At 35.8% G+C, this 21,683-nt stretch overlaps 1 protein-coding gene across 2 annotated transcripts in view; it reads right to left on the minus strand.

The window, feature by feature from the left end:
• The window catches only part of SEMA3D (semaphorin 3D), a 194,846-nt gene that overhangs the window by 172,186 nt on the left and 977 nt on the right, over positions 1–21,683 (minus strand). The gene's annotated exons all lie outside the window — the stretch shown is intronic.

Below are 21,683 nucleotides of genomic sequence, written 5' to 3' on the forward strand. Positions count from 1 at the left end.
ATTAATCACCAATCTTTTAAAAATGTTTACTATGAAATAAGTTTATTTTATTTCAGACTCTTGGGAAGATTTTTCAAAAATACTAATTAGTTTGTAATAAACTTGATGCTCAGAGAAATGTAGCCAGTGCTTCAGGTCTTATAGTCACTCAGTAGCTGAACTCGGATTTGAATAAAGTTCTCTTTGAGCAAGAGTCTGTCCTTTTTATAATATTGCTACATGGGAACCTTCACTGAATAATAATTTGAACTGAGTCACTACATATTATCATTGTATAATGATACCGCCATCACAAATTTAAACTAGTTATTAACTAGTTGTTTGTTTTAACCCAAATCTATCTCTACATCTGTATGTATCTATTCATATATTTATTTATCTAAACTCTTATTAACTTGATAACCAAACTTCTTAAAACCCAGGCATATAGAGAGCATTTTTGGACTGCCAATCTTTAAAAAATATTTTTTTGGAAAGGAAAATTAGATTCCCTCAGTCATTATAAGTTCTCATAGTCTGAGCATCTCTCCAAGCTGCATTTGATTTTCATGCTTAAAGACGCATGGATTTTTTTCATACAACACAGCCTCTAAAGACAAGCCAATTACTTCATCTTGTGCTGCAGTGAAGAAAGTGACTTGATACAATACAGGAGGAAAACTTTCATAGTTGTAGTTTATTAAAAGACTAAACATCAGCCACTTATGTAGCACACAAATATTGTATAACACATTTTATATACTACTTTAGGATTTTTCTGGATAATGTTGACAGTAGGAAATTTTAACTCTAAATACTGATTTTAGAACTTAGAACCTATATAAAACTCAACTCCATTGTATTTGTAGCTGGTAAATAAAATGTGGCCTTTTATTTAAGGAAACAACAGGCATTTAGAGATCTAAAATATGTATACAAAGAGCTGTAACTTAGGCAAAATTAAAGCGCTATACAAGAAATACAGAAGATGAATTAAATAGTAAAAAATATTTCTTGAGTGAGCTGGACAGGAGATGTAGTAGAATCTAATAAAATTTCACAGTAGAGAAATCATTTAAGCTAGAGTTTGAGAGTAGATAATGTCTTAAGAGACACATAAGATATGGTATGAGAAAAAACCTGATGTAATAGTTTCAAATGGCTAAGATAAGCACAGGCTAAACTGCAAAGGTAGATTACAATGCAATCATGACAAGGGTATTGTGTTTAGACTGGATTCTCCCATCACTTGCAGTAGAGAGTGAATGACACCAGAGGTGTCCAAACAAGGTAGTCACTTTATTTGGGTGTACCTTATCAGGCGAAAATCATGCTTCACCCACAATAGTTTCATCACCTGTGATTTTTCAATATCTGGATGTATATGCATATGTTTTTACAGTTCACAATATACTTCTTTAAATCCAATTCAGGTCATTCCCTTTAAACTAAGAAGGGCATCAATTATTCCCAACCCTTCTCATATAAAATAGGAGCAAGTATGTGGTGTAAGTCTCCATTTACGGAGAAAATGTTTAATAGAGAAGGAAATCACACATCTCAAACACTACAAAGTATTTGCAAAGGTCAGCCTTTTACAGAACTATTCAGAAAAGATGCTAAAAACAAGAAGCAAGGGAAAATGCAGATGGGTTTATATACTTTAAAAGTATACTTTAAGAAAACTATATAAATATGTATCTGAGTATATAATGCACTTTATCCGTTTTTTAATCAATAGAATAAGGTACAAAGGAGATGGTTAATGGCATGAGCAGGTTTAATAACCAATATAATTTGCTTGGAATAGCATTGTTCTTTATTTATTACTACTATATTTCATATACTTACACACATATATACATTCAAACATGCGTTTTCTATATACATATGTGACACTTAATGTCATTGTTAGTTTTGCTTAAGTTATATATATATATTTTTACATGATGTTGATCTTACCAAATAAAGTCTTACTAACAATGACAAAGGTTTTAAAATATAATATCCTAACTTGGTTAGGGCTTATGATAAAATGAGAACAGGAATATGAGTTAGAAGACTAATAAAATAGCTCAGGCGAAAGGACATGAAGGTTTGAATCATGGTGTTGGCAGTGATGATGGAAAGGAGGCAAGTTTTAAGAAAACTTGCTGAAGTAATTGGAAATATAGAGCAAAGGAAAGTGACAATAATAGTAGCTAACATTTATGAGGTATTTCTAAGGACCAGACATTATTCTAACTTGTGAACACATATTAACTCAATCCACACTGTAATTTATTAAATACTCTTATTACTTCATTTGCAGATGCTGAATCTAAGCCATAGAGAGATAAAGCAAGTTGCCCAAGGTCATAAGCTTGTTAGTGACAGAATCAGGATGGGAACCCAGTTGGGACTAGGTTCACAGGACCTTCTCTGTATTGTATTAGAGATGACTGATATGTAAAGTCCAAAGTAGCTGTATGATGCTAACAGAAATAAAGAAAAGAGGTTAAGTGGGTCAGTGAAGGAAAAAATAAAAATAAAAGCCCTGTTTTATTTTGGACATTTTATATCTGAAGGGCTGGAAGAACATTAAAGTAGATTTAAAAAACATGAGCTAGAGGTTTTGCACAGAGGTGATAATGGATTACAGCCAAAGCAACTGATTAGAACGATTATCTAAATGATGGTATACAGTGAATGTGAATGTAACTTACCAAATTAAACAAAATTTAACTGAAACAATGTCCTGAAATAAATACAAATGTATTGAGAAATATCCATTAGCAAGGATGGCTGAAGAAACAACAGATACCTCATTAGACACAGGTAAACTGAAACCTACCTGAAGATGGTAAAAAGAAACAAAACAAGACTATGTTTCATCATGCAGAGAGCTACATCAGCTACATTGAAATGTCAAGAGATGAAATGTTATAATAGGCTGAAACGTTTTGCTTGAAATGCCTCATCTGGAGGTCTTGGCTGGTTAAAAAGAGAAGTGAGGCCAAGAGTATCTGGAAATATACAGAACAGTCAAGGCGGGGATGTTCTCATGGAAACGTAAAGCATTTCAACAGTAATGAAGAAAAGTAATGAGAAAGCTAGAAGGATAGATGGTTGTGTTATAAATTTTTACCTTTGAATGACATAATTTACTGTAAAGCTGATACTATTGTTGGAGATCTACTTGTGGTTTATTAGTAAGAATGTGACTTTGCCCATACAATTATCTTGATTTATTGTTATAAATACACAGAGATATCTTCAGGAAGCATTATACGCACTCAAATTCTACCTGTATAGAGATATTATCAAAAGACCAATACATTTATGAAGGAAAGGTATATTTGCATGTCAACTCACCAGTTTTAAAAAATACATCTAAAACTTGGGGAATTATTATTCCAGGAAGGATGGAATTTCCCTCTACAGGAAAATATTCACAACTGAAAGATATAATGCAATAAATAAACACATGATTTAAAAGAAAAATAAGACTGCACATCTGCTTCCTGATAGAATTATGATGAATATATTGGGAAATGTTTCTTTTGGTTTCTATTATTAAAGGTGACCACATCAAGAAAGCATGATATTGTGTAAAAACATTATCTTTCTCTTTGTTCACAACCAGATAATAAATGGAAAATGGTATTATTTTAGATAAGCCTACCTCCCACAGACAAAGAGCTATAAACAAAACACTTGTAGAGGTATTCTATTCTGTTGCCATGAATATTTTTGATGAGGATTTATATTTTGGACTAAAGTGTGTACAATAATTGAAAAGTTTGACAGAATTTCACACTTTTCTTATCACAGTCTAATGGCAGAAGTAGATTAATCAACTGGTGGCTCTTATTATTTATTAAAGACAACTACAACTATGTGCAAAAGTGTCCATCTCCACCTACAGAGACCACCCACTAATATTGGGTAGCTTGGTGGGAGAGGATGCAATTAGACAGTAGTCCCAAGAAAGTTTCATCCTTTCTATAGACTACTCAGAACACGGTTTCCAAGCAATATCTAACAGCACATACTACTTAACTTTTTATCAATGCATGATCAATTCTTAGTTTTTGTTTAAAAATAGCCCAGTGACTATCAAAAACCTCTTTTTTAGAAGTTAGTGTAAGAGTGCAAGTTGTCTTCAAAACATACCTATCCCTGGTTTATGCTTCCTGAATGATAATGTCACAGTAAAATTAATAGATAAGAGCAATGTAAATTCAAGGGTACTCAAGTAAGATAAAGAATCCAAACAATGACTTCACAATTTACAGTAGTCTGGAAGAATTGTCTGAAATGACTTAAGTCAGGGAGAGCATCATAGAGGACACAAATGAATAAAAACATTACTCATTTTATGTGGGGAACATTCCCATGTGAGACCCCCAAAAGGTGTGGGTCTCACTATACAGTGAGCTTGATCCCAAACACAGTTTCCTGCTGGAGGCAGTCGAGCTATTGGAAAGAAGGAACTGAAAGATGACTCATCAGTTTCTAATATCAACCACGATATCATTTGGGCCTAAACTATGCGGTGTTGTTAGACTAAGTGACTCCATACCAACAACCAGTTTATGACTCTTTCTTTAAGAATAGCTTTAACCTTTTCTTTACTTGCATGACTGCCTTGTACCCTAGATAATGGTTTAACTGTGGGGATATTTGCAAAGCAAATGCCACTATATGGATGGCTTTGATCCCAGACTCAGAGACTCCTGAATAGGGGGAGTTGAGATAAGTTGAGTCAGGAGCAGACAAAGGAGAATCTGGTTAAAAGATATTCTGATGAGCAAAACCAGAAAACCTTTTCACATGTGAGTCCTAAAACAAGATCAAACCAAAAATACCTGCAGCCATGAGGAATAATGTCTGGATGTAAATAAGCTTTGTGATCACAGGAAATTCTATTACTTTTTACAACCACTGATTGTGTATCTGACTTCTCTATTGCACAGGCCATGTAAGGTATAGATTTGCATTTCCTCTTGCAATGACGTAAACCAGAGCAAAGAAAGTGTATTTATTCCTGCCTTTGAAAAATAAATTTGCTGTTTTGGGCACTGCCTACTCAGCCCTCCAGACCCCTGCTCTCTCTGTCTTTCTTTATTTCTTTAAGCGCACTCTCTCTTACAGGTTTTGGGACCCTCTCGCAGGTCGAGAGATCCCTGGCAGACGTGCTGTCCCAACCGGTTCTTGACAATTTTACACTAACTTATTGAGAATCTACCATGTATCTATGAGTGTCAGAATGGAAAGGTGATCATCAAGACTGACATGTTCCTGCCCTAACAGAGTTCAGGTTATAATGGAGGACATAGACCAGAAATAGGCAATTTCAAGGAATAAGTGCTATACTTGGAGGAGAAGCATTTGGGTCAGTGTGTGATTTCATGTTATTTACTGTCATTATAAAAATTACTTTATACAAGAAATTTCTGAAAGTTGCTGTCTGCAAACACTCTTCTATGTACAATATATAGTATATGGAATCATATATATGCAATATATATAATCACATACATACATGACAGAATTAGCATGTTATATGATAGGCACTTATGTATACATGCATATACATGTATACATATGAATAGACATTTTTATAATGTTAATAAATGGTACACATTTATAACTGTACTATTGTGCTTTTGTTGTTGTTGTTTTTGAGATGGAGTCTTACTCTGTTGCCTAGGCTGGAGTGCAATGGCATGATCTCAGCTCACTGCAACATCCGCCCCCAGGCTCAAGCAATTCTCCTGTCTCAGCCTCCCAAGTAGCTGAGAGTACAGTATTTTTTGCTTATAACATTCTTTCGAATGAAGATAACCTAAAGTCAAATGAGAATGAGCTGACACTAAGGAGGCAAAATAGAGCACTCTGAACATTTTCATGGCTTATTACAGAGACTAAAATGTCCACCTTTCCATCTAACACATTTTTAAATTAAATCAATACTGCCACCTAAGACACTGATTTCAGATATCTTTGATTTAAAAAGAATAATTATTTTAAGTTTTTGATTCTAGCAAAAAGTGGAAAAGTGTGCTACGGTATCTATTTCATCATTTATTTAAACAAAAATATTTTACTGATGCTACACACAATGCAGAATTTTAGATTCTGTTTTCAAAACTGTACTTAGATTCTTTTACATTTGCAATTACAAATCAACACATATTGATTGCCATTCTAGGTATCACACAGAATGAATATGAAATGTGGACAAAAGTGTCCACTCTTAAAAACTGATAGTTTGCCAGTGAGATGAAGTGTCCATATAAAATAGTTTTAAATTTAAATTGTTTATTCTGAAGAGTGAATGTGTGTTTGTGATTGTGACAAAAAAAATAAGTTCAGTGTATACATATTCTGATTTGGTATTCTGATGGAGAAGGTGAAATTGGATTTGGTTTTCAAAAAATAAAATACCAAAAGATTTAAAAGTGAGAGAGAGAAAGAAGGAATTCCATTCAGGATGAACAGCATATTTAGGTCCAGAATGCTGGACCCTAAATATTAAACATACATGACAACAAAATAAGTATTCAACACTTTACTTCACAAAATAAATATTTCGTAAGATTACCATTGGTTTCTATTTCTAGTTCTGTGATACATGTCTCCAAGTTGCTGCCTGAAGAAACCTCTATTTTCTGTATCTCATTATTTCAGTTGTCTGAAACAGTCACCTTCTTTTAGCAGGAAAAAGATCATGAGATATTCTATATACTGCTGGGATCAAGTCTGACCTCAAACCTTCTATGTATGTGCAAAGATGTTTCTTGTTCTATTGTGAATTTTGGAAACAATACAACAATCATTTCAAAAAGTATAATATCAATAAGAAAGTTTGAATCTTAGGGAATCTAGGTTCTGAGAGGTATGTAAAAAGTTCTATGTCAGGCAGAGTGCTTTGAATATAGAATAGGGCAAGATCACAAACCATACGAATATCAGGCAGTTAAAGTCTGACATAATAGTCTTATACATTATTTCTTATAATTTTGCTGGTATCCTTCTGTTTTATCCTCATTACCATTGCAATAGCCTAGCCCATATTACATACATGAAAGGGTTAATTAATCTCCTTGAAAATAATTCCTAGGTTCATCTTCCTAAGACACTAATTCTTGGGGTGCTTCATTGTTCAAAGATATTCAGTGGTTCCCCATCAACTATGGAATAAAATCCAAATTCCGGGTACTAGCATTTTAAGTTTCTGCACACAGCAGAACTCCAGTATATATTGGTGAGAACACAGCAAAACACTCATGTTTATTTTTAAAATAACAATGGTGTCAGGAACCAGAATAGATTCTTTCTTTATATATTCTCTTTAAAATTCATTGCATTTTGGATGCAAAATTGTCATTTACCTCTATCTAAATATATAAGTATACTAAGGCTGATAGAGTTAAATAACTTTCCAACTTTCTCAAATAATTAATAGAATAATTGTGACTGTGACTCAAAAATGAACTTGCTTTCCACCACAATATAGTGTATAGACTTGTGCATACAAAATCACAACCAGTAGAAAAAGATGTGGTGAAATCATACAAATGTAAACCCTTAAGTGGATGATCAATTACCATAGACTAGGGTCTGCTGGAAAAAACAACAAGGCTGAGAGGTTAGAGTTAGTAATTTACACGTATTTCCCATTTAAATAATAACTGGAATGAGCAAAGTGAATGGGCCAGTGAAGACAGTTTTTCGAGAGAAAAAGAACAGAACCATGGACAAAGAGAATGTAGTGAGAGGAAGAGAAAGCAACCATGATGGAGCTAGGGAAGGAACAGTCAGCAGAAACGTAGGAATTGTGGGGACCCCAAAATAAGAACCCACATAATAGCCCTAACATTGGTCCATCTTCCCTACCTGTCTTCACTTAAGATCAACCTGTTTTTAGTGACCGGGAACAACCCAGAAAACCCACTACTCGACTGGAAGGACTGTTGAATAACACCTAAAGGTAATAATTTGAAAAACAACACCCTCTGCTCGCCGCACAAAATTGATATTAAATTAATATTAAAATTAATTAAAAATATTATTTATCTCATTTGTTAAAAATCTCATAAACAAGTCAGTATATTTATAAAATATATTCACTAAAGTAATAAATAAAAGCACATAAGGAATGAATTCATTTATAAAAAAGGAAAAATAACAAAAATAAAATTAAAACGAACTTTGAATTGAATTGACTCTTGGATTTAGTATTTTAAATTGTTTCCCTTTCTTCATTTGCTCTAACAAAATTATGCTTGAGGACTCATAGAATAGAAAATGCCACATGCTAAAGCAGTGTGTGTGTGTGTGTGTGTGTGTGTGTGTGTGTGTGTATAATAAACATATATATATATAATATATAATATAATATATAATAAACACCCACATACATGCATATATACATATACACACATACATGAATATATATGCACACAGATATATGAGGAAAGGCTTCTTTTCCCTTTGCACTTGAAAGAGTACAAGAAACATTTTACACCAATCTATCTGCAAACATAGGATAATATTTAATGTTCCAAAGATGAATACTGTAGAGGGAATATTTAGAAATCACTAAACAACTATTTGTGGTTACTTAGAAAATATTCAGAGTATTTTTAAGTATTTATTTTGAGTGTTTATTCTTCTTCATCCTATCTCCAAAACATTTCACTTTCTGCAGATAGGGTTTTATAAATTATTATTAAAATTTGATATATTGATGAGGAAGCAAAAGTGAAAGAGAAAATTACGGGAATAGACTAATTTGAAACCATACCAAGAAAAGCATTCAACAAGTATTTTCTCATAAAATAATCAGAACATTATTCGGCGTCACTTCAACTTGCTCAGAAGTTGAAGTGATCTTTAAGTTCAATTTCTGGAAAACATCATTGATTAACATATTTTGCTGTTTCTATTAAGCATTATTCTAGTGAATGGCCAAGCAGATGGAACAAAGATGCATTTTGCACATTAGATTCCCTACAGATCCAGAAGTTATTCATTTATCTCTGGGCTCTCCCTTAACTTGCTTCTTAAGAGATGAGGGCTTAGCTTCTGTTACACAACTTGATTCCACAAATGCTGCAGTGCAGGATTCTACAAGGTCCTCTGAAGCTCAAATTTAGGAAGCAAGCATTCTGGGCAATCTTATTAACTAGACAGCTCAAGTAGGGCAAGTTGAGTACTGGTGTGTGGTCTAGAAAAGATTCCATCTCCGGGTATGAGACTACACTATGGAGAATGTTTCTGGGCTGAATTCCAGATCCTTGAGTGAGTGGATGGTGGATTAGGTCATTTTGTTTTCCCTCACTTTCTTATGAAGGAGACTAAAATAGAATATTCTGAAACAGCAGAATAGTGACAGCATTTAACAAAAGGTCCCAAGAGCAACACCAGGTTAGAAAAGGCACAAGGAACAAGGCACAAAAGGAACAAGGTAGTGATCACACAGTGGAAGTAAACTGGGCAAGGAGATGAAATGAGAACACACCCAGCTTGGAAGGCTAAATAAATAGCTATGCAATGAGTTAAAAAGAGAGAAAAGGGAGAGAGTTGAACAAATCTGCGTTGCACATTTGAGGTGGATAACTGTAGCAAAAAATATGTAATGATATGAATGCAGTAGTAGAGAGTTTAAAAGTGAACACAGAGCTGCTAGGAAAGATGTCTGAGAATTCAGAGGGGGTTGTCTAAGGTTTTTACTCCTTGCTGTTCAGCTCCTATAACTGGCTAATTCTTCTGTGGCAACTAGTACTAAGGCTTTACTCTGTCCTGCATTCTTCCTCACATCACTGTAACATAATCTATTGCACTGTGCCCCAAATTATCCCTTTCAACACACTTCCATGCCAAAAGAGGTGGATGTATTCAATTCTAAAACACCATGCTCTTACTGAAGTATGTACTTGAAGTAGGCCACCAAGGGGTTGTTCTTTAAATGAGATGGATGAAACTCAGCAGGTAAAAAATATGAAGGCAGGAGAACAATGTATGAGTGGAGTGGGAATTCTATCTACCATAATATGCATAGTCTGTGTAAGACAGAGAAAAAGTAACATACAGCTATTGTAATATGCCATATAGCATTTGGTTTCCCTGTATTAACCCATATATTTCTCTTGATAACCCTATATTAGTGCTTTTCATTAACTCCAATTAAAAAATGGGATACTGGGACGTAGGAAGTAACTTGTCTGACTCACACAACTAAGAGTTGACAAAGCTAGGATCTGGACCCAGGATGTCTTCTTTTTTAGCCCATAGTCTCAGCCACTTCAGCACATTTATTTCCATACTTCAAAGCCCCAGTTCAAAGTTACACTTATCAAGGACTCTAACACTTTTGGTTACCAAAGTGAGTGACTGCCTTTATAACTAAAATACTGAGTAATCAGGACTAATCTCAGGTGTCAGTCCAGGGATCCTGATGTGCTGAAATAACTGGGACCCAAGAAAGAAGTAAAGGATGGAGATCATATTTTGAACATAACCCCCACATAGATAAAAACAGACGAGGAAGAAAGTGATGTAATTAAAAATAGGCTGTAGGGAAAAAAAGACCAAGAATATAGATAGATCCTTTTGTTGATTTGTGTTTGACTTCATAAGGAGGTGTGATTTAACCCATGGTGGTAATGAATTCTTTTGGAATTGTCTACTTCAGGGCACCAGCCATATTTCTTCATCTGTGTTTCATCAGTGACTATTATAACACCCAGCATGTAGCAGGTGAACAATAAATGAAAGAAAAGATGAAAGGGGAGTTGGAGTTAGAAGGACTTCAAAAATAATATGAAACCTGAGAAATACAGGAGTGACATAAGCTTTGTTATAAGGTCAATAGCCCAAGTTGTCACAAGACAGAAAAACAGATGTATTAGATTCTGAATGGATTCGTTTCAAGTATTAGAAACTGTGTACTTATTATGTGCAAGACTTGGCAATATGCTATGAGAATATGGAAAAAGATACCTAGGTAACAACCATTTCATTTGTATCCTTGAGAAACAATCTTATGGCACTGGAAGAAGTAAGAGAGAGGACAAGAGCTATTGGGGACTGAAAGAGATCTTACAAACAAGTGGGTAGATTTTGAATTTAAAAAAAAAAAAAAAACTTTTCCAGGTAAGATTTAGTGGGGGTCTTTGGGTAGGGAGTGGAGGCATTGGTTGATAGCTGGGAGAGGTGAAAAGACATAAAATTATTCCAGTTGAAAGGGAAAATCATATTCAGAGCCCCTTAGTGAAAGAGCACAGAAAAACTAGACCCATGTGCCTGATCCATGTTGGTTACGCTGGTTTGCTCTGTTTAGCAATTTAGGAAATTTACAATACATTTTTTCTCATCCTAATACACTATTAACTTAAACTGCATGCACACTTCAACACTGTCTGTACCCAGTTAGTAAAGGAAAATAAGGAAAACTCAAAATCTTCACGTATGATTACTGAATATAATAAAGGGTGGCAAGTATACAAAAGAATGATTGTTTATTGACATGGAGATGATGTTTTTGTGACTGCTAAATACTAGGGGAAAGTAGGCCTGAACAGAATTGTTATTTTTAATAACTCGAGTGAAAGTTCACAGGATATCAAATGACTATTCTATTCACTTTACACTATTAACTTCTGAAATATGAATCAAAGTACCATTTCCCGAAATATGAAAAGACCCAGGTGATAGTGACACAACAAAAGAAGGCTTCTAAACAATCAACATCCAGAGACTGGGGATGGGATAGGGTGAAGAATCCTGTAATATCTTAGCCCAGGCTCTCTGAGGGTTTATTGAGTACACATGTGTAAGCATAGCATTCCTTCTCTTTGCAAGTCATTCCGGCCAAAAACTTGCCCTTTTTAAAACCCGAACAATGAATGCTCTCTGCCAAACCTCATCACAGTGAAGTCTAAGTCAACAATCCCCACAGCTCTGTGCAATGTGAATCAAGCCAAAGAAAGGGAAATGTTATTCACCCGTCTATATATTCAGCATAAGTGCCTTTGAACAGCTACTTTACAGGTGACAGAAGTGAAGTTCAAAAGTTGGCACTATAATTCCTTAATGTGTATTAACTTCTCCTTTCAAAATTACGAATAATTTGTCTTACACTGTCTTATCACACAAATAATTTCGCAGACAGAATAATCTGGCTACTTTTATAATTGGCCAAACTGAGAGAAACATATAAGAATGAATTCAGTTACAATGGGGAAATATATAAATATATGAAGAGACAAGACAGAAGATAGTGTGGTCAAAATAACAAATTGTGAATTTTAAAGTACATCAAGGATAAAGTTAATATATATAATTGCTAAAACATATGAAGAATTCACTCTCTGGTATGTAAAGTCAAACCTAAAACCTTGTTAACATATGAGATGGTTGTTTTTATTTGCGAATAAATTTTTAAAACTAGTACTCTAGTTATGATTAAGTATTCACAAGCCATCTAGAAGATACATTGATAAAGTTTAAAAAAAGAGGTAGTCAACATGAGTCTATACAAAAAAGTGAGTTCTGCATACCTAGTATGCAAATTGAGTATGCATTTAAAAATCTTTATCCCTCTATTTGATTGAGCTAAGTTGCCAAGACAAGATCACTCCTTAAACATTTTCAAATTTTTTTGGTGTAACAGAAGTTAAAATCCAAAATCAAAGATTCTGGTAAGAGTCCAAAGCATATTAGTCATACTGATCTTAGTCTGTTCAGGCACTTTTATTGTTTCAGAAAATTCAGTGGGCTATCACCCTTTAGCCACACATTCTGGGATCAGGTTCCATGACTTTTTCCAAAAATTTCTTGTAATGTGTTTTGTATGCTATGACTCATACAAACTAAAACGAGAAAAAAAAAAAAAGCATGCCTAAACTTTCAGCCATTGCCCCAGTGTAATAGAAATTCAGCAGAACCTCCAGTTAACTGTGAAGCACAAAATCAGGTCATTATTAAATAATTATAAATATGAGGTAATGATCAAGAATATGACACTGGTATGTACAAAAGCTTACACGGAAAAGGGAAAACACCTTTTGGTCTGACCGAAGGAAAGCTTCCCAAGAGACAGCAAAACTCAAAAAAAAAAAAAAAAAAAAAAAAATTCAGCAATTTGTAACACAAGGAAGAGAAGGAATAATGTGTAAAGTAGCATGTACATACATGTGTGTGTGTATATATATATTATATTTTATATATAATACATATATATGTTATATATACATGTGTATACAATATATTATATATATTATATTGTATATATTGTGTGTATATATATATTTTATTTTTATATATATATATATTATACACACATATATTTAGGGAGTGAGCATTGACATTTAGAGACATATCTTTACAGCCATGTGATGTATACAATATTTTATTTAACAATGGACCACATATATCATGGTGGTCCCAAAAGTATATCATATTTTTACCACCTTTTCTATGTTTAGATATGTTTAGAAACACAAATACTTCCCACTGTGTTACAGTTGTCTACAATATTCAGTATAGTAGCATGCTATACAGGTTTCTAGCCTAGGAGCAATAGGCTATACCAACTAGGTTTGCATAGGTCCTTTCTATGATGTTTGCACAATGACAAAATTTCCTAACAATACATTTCTCAGAATGTAAACCTGTCATTAAGTGATACATGACTGTATAGTGAATGTATTCAGACATGTATGTATGTGTGTATAGATATGCATACATATGTTTAAAATATAATAGGGAGATAATAGGATGGTAGCCATAATTGCTGCCCACTCTGTATCGTCTGGAATGCATGTAAGTCTCAGCTTCTTAAAGTTATTTTGGGGGAAGGTAGTAGCTACTTGGGTATAATTTAATATTCTGAATTGTCATGATATATATATTTTACATAAAACATTCGATGGAGGATGATCTTCCAAGTACTTAATGTAGTAGATGTTAATAAGATTGAAAGAGAAAAAAGAGTTAAGTAGTCATACAGTAATTTTGGAAATAATTTTGGAAGCATAATCATTGTCTAGAATTTAAAACATCTGGCACTGATGATGGGTCTTGTCAATATCATTAAAATAGCAAAGATAGAAGTAGAAAATGCACATATTTTTAAATGTTTAAGATTGATTTATAGAGATGACTAATAAATATAATTTTTTGCATGAGGGCCTATAATTACAATCATAATTTGAAATCTTAATGTTTTTAGTAATTCGAATACATAATTTTATTAGAAAAAATAAGTAATTACAAGAACAGCTAATTTACAGTATTTATTTATTATGATAGTATTTATTATCAATAGAAAAAATGGCAGCAGAGTGGTACATGGAAGTAGAGGAAAATATAAGCATTCAACTAAAAGACATTGATATGGTCTGGCTCTGTGTCCCACCCAAATCTCATTTTGAATTGTAATCCAAATTGTAATACCCATATGTTGTACAGGGGACCTCATGGGTGCTGATTAGATCATAGGGGCGGTTCCGCCATGCTTTTCTCATGATAGTGAGTTCTCATGACATCTAATGGTATTACAAGGGGCTTGTTCCCCCTTCTCTCTGTACTTCCCTCTCCTGCTGTCATGTGAAGAAGGAGGTGTTTACTTCCCCTTCTGCGATGATTGTAAGTTTCCTGAGGCCTCCCTAGCCACATGGAACTATGAATCAATTAAACCTTTCCTTATAAATTACCCAGTCTCAGGTATTTATTCATAGTAGCTTGAAAACAAAATAATACAGTAAATTGGTTCCAGGTAGTGGAGTGCTGCTGTAAAGATACTTGAAAATGTGGAAGCAACTTTGGAACTGGGTAGCAAGCAGAGGTTGGAACAGTGCCAATGCTTTTGGTGTTTTGATCATGAAGTCCTTGCTTATGCCTATGTCCTGAATGGTTTTGACTAGATTTTCTTCTAGGGTTTTTATGGTGTTAGGTCTTATGTTTAAGTCTTTAATCCATCTGGAGTTAATTTTAGTGTAAGGTGTCAGGAAGGGGTCCAGTTTCTGCTTTCTGCACATGGCTAGCCAGTTTTCCCAACACCATTTATTAAACAGGGAATCTTTTCCCCATTGCTTGCTTTTTTCAGGTTTGAACAGTGTGATGGGCTGGGAAGAAAACAGGAAGATGTGAAAGTCTGAAATTTCTGAAACTTCTTGAATGGTTTTGAGTAAAATGATTATAATGATATGAAAAATAAAGTACAGGTTGAGGTGGTTTTAGATGGATGAGAAATTTCTTGGAAACTGTAGCAAAGGTATCTCTTGCTATGTTTTAGCAAAGCAATTGGTGGCATTTTGCCTCTGCCCTAGAGATCTGTGTAACTTGTAACTTGAGAGAGAAGATTTAGGTTATCCAGCAGAAAAAATTTCTAAGTGGCAAAGGGTTCAAGAGAAGGCAGAGCATAAAAGTTTGGAAAATTTGTCACCTCATTATGCAACAGAAAATAAAAACCCATTTTCTGAGGAGAAATTTAAACCTGTGGCAGAAATTTGCATACGTAACTAGGAGCCAAATGTTAATCATGAAAACAATCGATAAATTCTCTGTACAAGAGACTTCACAGCAGCCCTTTCCATTACAGGCTTGGAGGCCTAGAAGAAAAAAATAGTTTCATGGGCTAGATCCAGGCCCCCTCTGCTGTGTGCAGCCTTGGACTTAGTGCCCTATGTCCCAGGTGCTCCAGCTGTAGCTAAAGGGGCCAAGGTAGAGGCTCATTCCATTGCTTCAGAGGGTGCAAGCCCTAAGCCTTGGCAGTTTCCACCTTGGTTCTTCAGGTGCACAGAAGTCAAGAATGAGATTTGGAAACCTCTGCCTAGATTTCACAGGACGTATGGACACACCTGGATGTCCTGGCAGAAGTCTGCTGCAGGGGCAACACCCTCAAGAAGAACCTCTGCTAGGGCAGTGCAGAAGAGAAATGTGAGATCAGAGCTTCCACACAGTAGTGGAGTAGTGGCTGGAGCCTCCTCCTGGGGCACTGCATAGTGGAGCTGTGAGAAGAGGGCCACTGTACTCCAGACCCCAGAATGGCACATCCACTGACAGCTTGCATGTACTGAAAAAGTCATAGACATTTAATGTCAACCTGTGAAAGCAGCCAGGAAGGGGGTATACTTTGCAAAGCCACATGAGCAAAGCTTTGGGAGCCCACCTCTTGCATCAGCATAATCTAGAGATGAGATATGAAGTCAAAGGAGATCGTTTTGGAACTTTAAGGTATGATGACTACTCTTTTGGATTTTAGACTTGCATGGGACCTGTAGCTCCTTCGTTTTGGCCATTTTCTCCCATTTGGAATGGGTGCATTTATCCAATGCCTGTACCCCAATTATATTTGCAAGTAACTAAGTTGCTTTTGATTTTCCAGGCTCATAGGCAGAGGAACTTGCCTTGTCTCAGATGAAACTATGCACTAGGACTTTTGAATTAATGTTGAAATGAGTTAAGACGTCAGGGAGCTGTTGCAAAGGTATAATTGTGTTTTGAAATGTGAGAAAGATGAGATTTGAGAGGGGCCAGGGGCAGAATGATATGGTTTGGCTGTGTCCCCACCCAAATCTCATCTTAATTGTAATCTGAATTGTAATCCCTGTGTGTTGGGGGAGGGACCTCATGGGAGGTGATTATGCTGTTATGATAGTGAGCAAGTTCTCCCAAGATCTGATAGTTTTATAAGGGACTTTTCCCTCTTTCACTCTGCACTTCTCTTTCCTGCTGCCAGGTGTAGTAGGATGTGTTTGCTTCCTCTTCTGCTATGATTATAAGTTTCCCGAGGCCTCCCAGCCATGTGGAACTCTAAGTCAACTAAACCTCTTCCTTTATAAATTACCCAGTCTCGGATATTTCTTCATAGCAGTATGAAAATGTCTTTATTTTTTGGCATTTCAAGATGCTGTAGGCTCACCCTGCTCCGGTCCTGGAATGAATTATTTCTCCAAGGGTGCCTGGTTCCTTTTATTGTAGAACACTATTAGAAAGCAAGATTGGCATGGGGTAGCATTTTATATTGGATAAGCCTGAGGAGCCCTATCTCACTATCTCAACCAGGTAATTCAGGTCAACATCCACAGTGGCAAATCATGTTGATAGTATATGGCCTTGATATTATTGGATTAAAATGACAATTTGCCTCTGTGATCTTTCCCACTAAAACTCATATCTATAATCTGACCACAAGAAGAAACATCAACTTACACTAGTGTATCATTCTACCAATTCCTGACCAGTAATCTTCACACCTATCAACGTCTTCAAAACAAGGAAAGTCATCACTTCTCCGCACAAGTGAACAAAACCAAACAAAAGCCTCATAAGAAGTAAGGAAAGTCTGAGAAACTGTTGCAGCCAAGAGAAGTCTAAGCCTAAAAAGATGTGACAGTTAAATGTAATATAGTATCCTGCATGAGACCCTGGAACAGAGTAAAAAAATGTTAGATTAAAAGTAAGAGAATCTGAATAAACTATGAACTTCGGTTATTGAAAATGTGTCATTATTGATTCATTAATTGTAAACAATTGTCCAGACCAATGTAAAATAAAACTAATAGGGAAAACTGGGTGTGGGTTATGGCAAAATTATCTGTACTATTTTATCAATGTTTCTGTAAATCTAAAACTATTCAAAAAATAAAATCTATCTTGAAAGTTATATGTAAATCATGTAGTGGAAAATTGCTAATAGTGAACCATTCTCTGGTGTCAATAAGATTAATGTCTAGTAATATTAATATAATTGAAAATAACCTCAAAAGTACTACAGTTGTTTATCAGTGTATTTCTTGGTTAATTCATCTTTTATCTTTTTTTTTAGTTATTATTTAGGTATTTAAAGTTAAGATGAATTTACATGGGCATAGATGATGGATAAACATCTTTATTAATGGGTTCTTGTAAACATTATAAAAATAACTTTTACATAATTTTTTTACTTATTATTCTTACATACTCTATCTAACAGGATCATTACACTATTCCTTTATGCTATGGGTTATCATAAAACTCCCAGTCTCTCACAATTTTTTAATGAGGGGGTAAAACCCTAATATTAGAAATAATACTTTTTGCTAAAATCTCAGAGAAAGTAAGTTATAAACTCCCAAATATTTAGTTTGATTTTTACAGTCAATAAAAAGATCCAACATCACTATTACCTATTTAAATAATTGGTTATACTTCAATGGTATTTAGAATTTGTTCACCATTGAACAACATGAAGGTATAACAAGTAAGGGAAGACAAATTCCTTCCTTCAAGGTTCTTATTATCTAGTTAGGGATCATAACAACAGAAAAAGTAAAGAACACAAATGATTGAAAACAGACTATTAGCTTGATAAGTATGGCAAATATATAAAAATAAAGGATTTTGGCCAAGGTTTCCTAGAGAAAGAGAATTGTTTTAAAACCATGTTTTCAGGTGGAAAGGAATGTGATCAGTGTTATTGTCCATAGCAAATAATAATCATTATTATTTTTATTATGACTTATTCCACAAATGTGAACATTTGTTTCTCCTTTCAAGGATTATGTTATGGAGTGTTGAAATACTACTTTACTTAAGTACTCTGTACAGCTCCAGGTGTTGAGCGGAAGCATAACAAGAACTTTTCAAAACAGGCCTATCATTACTCTTGTTTATTAAGCAAATTATTTACTAATGTCAAGAATGATTCTGAAGAAACTTGTCAGCAATGCAGTAAACTGCCCAGACAGAACAGCAAATTTAAGAGTCAACATTTGCTTTTCCAAAATAATGAAGCTATAACAAACAACCTGAAGATATAGTATAGTACTCATTAAACTAGCACCGATTGGAATGTCTTCCCCTTGAGAGTCAAAATTTGATATTACACAGGCATAATAAAAATAGTAGTGAGTTAGCCCAGTAGCTCTATTAATGCAGTAAACAGACACTGGGACACAGAGATACCTGCTAGTCTCAGAGGTTATCTTCAGAGACCCCTCTGGTTTATGATAACCTTTTGATCGTTAACAAATGTTCATGAAATAGAACGAGAGCACAATATGAAGAATAACTGGAGGCCATGAAACTTCTTGAATTAATTTAACTTCAACCCCAAGCAATATGCTTCTTAGTTTTAGAAAAGAAAAAAATACGTGAGAGTAAATAGGCTTGGTGACTCAAGCTCAAACCTGAAGTCTAATCTGTTAGCCTGTCAGAAACAGTAGAAGATGTGCTTCCTCTGCCTTTCTAGTTGTTTATATTCCTGGCCTTCCCTGCCACCAAAAAAAATTCTATTCCCACGCTTACCAGTCCTCCCCACACATAAAAGAGAGATTGCAAATTCAGTTTTTCTTTGTGTATTTTTTCTCTGCAAAATATAAAAGCAAATCTTAGTAAAGACTAACCTAATTAAGGCAATTCTGGTGAAAGGCAAAAGAAAGCCACAAAAATTACTTTTCTATCTTTTATCCTTGGTTTCTGCTAGTGTTGATTATTGTTTCCTAATAATTTCAAAACATTTCACTTTGCCAGACACTTTTTCTTAACCTCCCATCTCAGAAAGTCAGCAGGAAAGTTACCAGAGTGAACTACAAAAGTGAATCAACGGTGCTGAAATACAAAGTAAATTTTTAGGTATTCAGGTCATGAGGTCAATAAGTAGACTGTGGAAAACTTAACTAATCTCAGAAAATTTTCTTAACAGAACCATGCGATTTCTATTTGATAATTTATTTTTCTTTTTTTTCTTTATGAACATTGTTAAAGAAACTAATAATGAAACCTGAAGATATAAATAGATCATTAATATCACATACAGATAATTCTGGGCTTATAGATTTAATGTGGTCCATACTCATCCTCAACCATGAATTGCATTTAAATTTTTTAATGTTCTCCACATGTTAATGATAGCAGATACAGATATAGCATCCGAACTGACCTTAGTCAGCCCTCCCATTGAGTGGGGTCATAACAACTTGCCTGAAGTTTCTGAAAGAAGACTAACACCCAGGTAAAACAGCTCCTATCTCAGCTCAGTCCCTTACTAGCTTATATTTGGGCACATCAAGCAACATTTTTGCATCTCCTTTATTATCATCTCTAAAATGATAACTACCTAGCTTATTCCCCTTATCAATACATTTTAAGAGTATGATTCTATGTTACGAACATAAAAGCACAAATGGGCAACACCCATTTATAACTCTTTTTTAATCTCTGTTTTTCTCTCTTTTTTGCCAAAAAGGGAAAGAATAAGAGAATGATGATACTTGTATCATATTGTCGGGAATATTAATTGTGATAAAGTTCACAGCACCTGGAACACAATAGGTGTTTGATAAATGTCTCTTCCTTTCTCTAGCAATGTTTCATTTCACAACTGGGCAAATTCCATAGGAAATGTTGGCAATCCGAATCACTACTGTTTTACTGTCTCTCAGCCCTTGACCCTACTCTTATCTCGTCCCACATCACCTTCCTGTGTTTCCTGGCCTTTCCCTTACAAGAGCCAAGGTCTTTTCCCATCTTCCTGACCTGACCAGGGCCATCACTTTGGGCCTGTCAGCGATGGCTTCCCTGACCAACCTTAGCTGTTGGGGCGAGTCTCAGAGACTCTAAGAGTGGAGTGGGTTAAAGCAGTGGCCAGATGGGGCTGCTCACTCCCAGCCCCGATCTTTTTGCTCATCCTCCTTGCTGTCTGTCCTCAGAGAAGGAGAAGGGAAAGGAAAAGGGAAGGCATCACTGGAGTGATGACATGTGGCTCTCTCCCTTCTCCGCCCTTCACATTTTTCTTTCCACGTGCAGAACTGGGAAGGCTCTGACCGCCCTTGCCCCCGCGGTTGCTATGGTTACACAATAGCAGCAGCACCAGACCCAGGAGATGTCTCAGACCTCTCCTCTACCTCCGCCTCAACCCCTCCTCCTCTGTTAGGGAATCCTCCCCCCTCCTCTCCGCGTGCCCCCACCCCGCCAACCTCCAACCCCCACCCCCCACCCCCCACAACTTGCACATACATTTAGAAGAACTTAGGCTAAACCAGAGACTTTGGGCCCTCTCCACTCTTCTTTTGCTTATGCAAATGACACTAAGCTAAGGTGGAAGTGGTAGGGTTTTGGTGATGAATAAGAGTCCACGCAGAGAAGCTTGACTTTTATTACCGCTTCGCTCAAGGCAAAATAGCTGGAAGTTCGCCTGTTCAACTCCTGTCCGAATAACTCGGAATCCCGGCCACCAGCCGCCCCAGCTGCGGGCGCGCGGCTCCCGTCCAGTCCCCTGGATCCCAGGCGCCCTGCTTGCGCGCGGCGTCTCCTGCTCCTGTCAAGTTCCCTCCTTGCGCTGGGACTGAAGGCAAAGCGACGCAGCCTGGGAGGTTGAACTCAAGTCAAAAGAGGAGAAGAAGTGCCGAAACTGCCCGTGTGCTACCAGAGCAGCCCATTAACGCTTTAACTGGGGGCTCCTTGGGTCGACGCCGGGAGGAAGCACTCGGGGGACTGGGGGACCGCACTCCTGGTTAAATGCCCAGCAGGAGTTAAATTGGGCCTTTCCAGAGTGAGCCAAGCCCGCTACTACAAAGGGATCCCCCGAGCGTTTTGCCTTAACCGCATTTCAGACAGCCAGCTTTGTGGCTGCTGTTTGACTCCAACTTTCCCTCTAAATTGAAAACGGTGCACACTTCCATCAGACTGAGTGTTGCGATTTCCCGCGAAGGAAAAAGGCGTCGCCC

Source organism: Saimiri boliviensis, chromosome 10 (genome assembly GCF_048565385.1).
Source record: "Saimiri boliviensis isolate mSaiBol1 chromosome 10, mSaiBol1.pri, whole genome shotgun sequence".
Taxonomy (NCBI): Eukaryota; Metazoa; Chordata; class Mammalia; order Primates; family Cebidae; genus Saimiri; species Saimiri boliviensis.